The sequence below is a fragment of the Halichoerus grypus genome, chromosome X (genome assembly GCF_964656455.1).
Source record: "Halichoerus grypus chromosome X, mHalGry1.hap1.1, whole genome shotgun sequence".
In the NCBI taxonomy this organism is placed as follows: Eukaryota; Metazoa; Chordata; class Mammalia; order Carnivora; family Phocidae; genus Halichoerus; species Halichoerus grypus.
In genome coordinates this window covers 9,208,371-9,212,087 of record NC_135727.1, presented here as the reverse complement: position 1 = coordinate 9,212,087, position 3,717 = coordinate 9,208,371, and the positions used below count along the sequence as shown (strand labels likewise).

The following is a 3,717-nucleotide window of genomic DNA, read 5'->3' as shown; positions in this document are numbered from 1 at the left end:
CCTTCAGAATAGTATTTAGTTAAGACAAGGGAATTGGACATTTTTATTCCCACGTTAACTACTCATTGCATATTCTCTGCCCTTAGGAAGGGGACATAACTGTGAACAAAGTGGTTCCCTTTAGCCAAGGGCTAGTCCCAGAGAGCGTCTCACACTGAGCCTACAGCAGCAGCTAGCCATCCCGGAACCTACAAAAATGAGTGCCTTGGTCTTAGTCTGAGTCTGGTTCCCAGGGGAATCTGACCTAAAACAACATCAAGTAAGAAAAATTATGTGTGTGTATAAAATACATGCATATATACACACATATAAGAAGTGTATAATATATACATGTGTGATGGTTAATTTTATGTATCAACTTGTGGACCACATGGTACCTAGATATTTGGTCAAACTTTCTGAGTATTTCTGTGAGGATCTTTTTCAATGAGGTTAACATTTAAATTGGGAGACTGAGTAAAGCATGTTGTCCTCCCTAATGTGACTGGTCCTCATCCAGTCAATTGAAGACCTGAACAGAACAAAAAGGCTAAGTAAGAAGGAACTTCTGCTGCCTGAGTGGTTTGAGCTGGGACATTGGCTTTTTCCTGCCTTTGAAACTGAACTGAAAAATTGTTTCTTCCTAGGTCTCAAGCCTGCTGAGCTTTGGACAAGAATTATGCCACTGGCTCTCCTGGTTCTCATTCCTTTGGTCTCAGACTATAACTATACCACCAGCTCTCCTAGGTCTCCAGCTTGCCAACTGCATATCTTAGGGCTTCTCAACCTCCATAACCATGTGATCCAATACCTTATAATAAAATATTATACACACAGACAAAACATAAACATACACACATATCCTATTGGTTCTGTTTCTCTGAACCATGAGTAATACATATTTTAATATATATATTATATATCTATATATTTTAATATATATTACATATTTTAATATATATGTATATATGCAGGTGTGTGTGTATATATACATATGATCAATTGCTATTTGACTACTTGTGATGAATAAATATCTAAATTATAGAGAAGATATAAATAAAATAAATATCAATATAAAATACATATAAAAACCCAATGAGGTAGTAAAATATAATTCTTTTTCCACTGGAATACTGGTCTCATTAATTTCAAAACTGAATTGTAATTCTCATAATAGCAGCTACTATTATTTAGCTGTTACCACTTCCCAAGCTTTGCAATAAATTTTTATTAAATCTTGCTTTTATGGAAATATAATATTGTTTCATTTGTAATTAACTATCCCATCATATATTTCCAGAAGATAAGGATTCTGCCATTAAAAATTACCACTATACCACTATCACCCAGAAAAAAATTAATAATTCCTTATCATCATGAAATACCACTTGGTGTTCAAGTTGGTATTTGTTGTATTAGTTGTCTTCTATTTTTTAGTGTATTTGTTTGAATCAGGATCAACAAGTTCCATATATTCAGATGGTTTGCATATATCTTAAATCTCTTATAATCTATAATTTGCCTTTCTATTCTTTCCCTCTTTTTTTAATGGAAAACTGGATTGTTTTCTGCGGTAGGCTGAAAAATACCTCCTCTCAAAGATATGCACAACCTAATCTGTGGAAACCTAGAATGTAAGCTTAACTGGCAAAGGGCGGGGTGCAGATATTGTTAAATTAAGGATCTTGTAAAAGGGAGATTATCCTAGATTATCTGGGCAATCCCTAAATGCAATCACAAAGGTCCTTACAAGTGGGAGGCAGAGAGAGGTTTTACATACACAAAAAAAAAATCCAACATGACTAGGGACACAGAGATTGAAGTGATGTGGCCACAAACCAAGGAATGCTGGCAGCCACCAGAAGCTGGAAGAGACAAGGAACAGATTATTTTCTAGAACCTTTGGGGAGAATATGGCCCTGCTGACACCCTGATTTCAGCCCAGTGATACTTATTTAAAACCTCTGGCCTCCAGAACTGTGAGAGAATAAATTTCTTTTTTTTTTTTTTTGATAGTAAGATGGATTTTATCTATAAAACAATGCAAACTCCCCGTGGAATTAGGAAACATTTTCAATCGTTATTCATAAAATTATTAATCAAAACAGCAAAAGTGGATTTACAAAGCTACATTATCAATAGCAAAACAGGAAGGAGATAAAATGTTTGGCAGATGTCTTGAAAAGTTTCAAAGGAACACAAACCAGGCTAAAGATCTACAGTTAAACTGTGCTTGCACAACAGGTTACATTCACTCCTGCATTTTCTCAATAAGTTCTTCCTTATATTTGCCTTTCTCTTTTCCAACCTGTCGAGATTTGGCTTTGCGTTTGAGAATTTTTTTCCGATCTTTGTCCAGCTTTAGCCTGGTGATAACCACCTTGCTCGGGTGAATGCCCACATGCACAGCTGTCCCATTAGCCTTCTCACGCTGCACCCGCTCGATGTAGATGACATATTTCTTTCTGTACACCTGGACCACCTTGCCAATTTGCTGACCTTTGTAGTGTCCTCGAAGCACCTGGACCTCGTCGTCCTTGCGGATGGGCATGGAGCGGATGCTGTACTTCCGCCGCAGCTCCTTGGAGAGTGGGGAAGACATAATCTTCCTGCGCATGTGCAAGGGCGCATTGAAGTGGCTTTTGCGGTTTTTGCTGTGGTCTGAGGTAACGAAGGGGTTGAACTTCATGCTGACCGTCTTGCGCCCGTTATGTCAAATTTCTGCTTTTTTAAAGCTACAATTATCCAGATATTTGTTACAGCAGCCATAGGAAACTAACACATTTTTCCCTGAATAACTTTCTGTCTGGGTTTTACTGATTTCATTCATTTGATTTTCATTCATATGTTCTTCTGTCTTCTGTATTTCCTGTTCATTGCTATTTCTTTCACAAGATGATTTTATAGGAGGTTTGTGTACCTCTATCTGGGGGTATATTCTCTCAGGTTGTTTCTCATTTGTAATTTTTTAGCACCTACTATTAAATGTTGCCTAGATCCATTTATTCATTAAGGGTTACCAAATATTTAAAATCTCTGTGATAGGTACTATATTTATATATATACACATATGTATATATAATCTTCAATCTTAGCCACAACCTTGCATTTTTGGTATTATATGATCAGAAAACTAATAAATTTTGAAAGTGGAGGATTAAAATACAAAGTCTGGAGTGTGTCTATAATGCTTCAGTTTTATCAGGAAGCTTGAGTGAAACAGGTGAGAATTAGACATGTTTAGACGACAGCAACCCCACCACTGTCCTCAGTATCTATATTATCCACTGATTTAGATGGGAACTAGGAGTCTCTGTGGGAAAAACATTTCTCATGTAGATGTTATACATAAAATATGCACATTAGAGATCCTTAGACTTTAATATATTTTTTTAAGGCTGTCTTAAGCCAGTTTTGAGGCCCTGGCTAGAGGCCAGTTCCCCTTCTTCAACAGCTAATTAAGTCCTTATCCCAACTACTTCCCTTATCAGGCTCTCACACTCTGGGCCCCTATGTACCTTCTCTAACCACCCCAGGAGCCAGATACCAGACAACTAGGAAAAGCCCCCAAGAGTACAAGAATTTATTCAAATTAACCAATCCACAGGAAGCCCACAAAACCTAGCTAACCCCACCCCACTTGTGATACATAAGCTGCCCTCCACAGCTCCAAGCTTGCTGTTACCCTATCCCCAAATGCAACCTGCTGTGTGGCCCTGCCTGGCAGCCTTCTCTCAT

At 37.6% G+C, this 3,717-nt stretch overlaps 1 pseudogene; it reads right to left on the bottom strand.

The window, feature by feature from the left end:
* Positions 1-2,191: 2,191 nt before the first annotated feature.
* Positions 2,192-2,668, bottom strand: LOC118536223 (ribosomal protein uL24-like pseudogene; annotated as a pseudogene).
* Between the last annotated feature and the right edge of the window lie 1,049 nt (positions 2,669-3,717).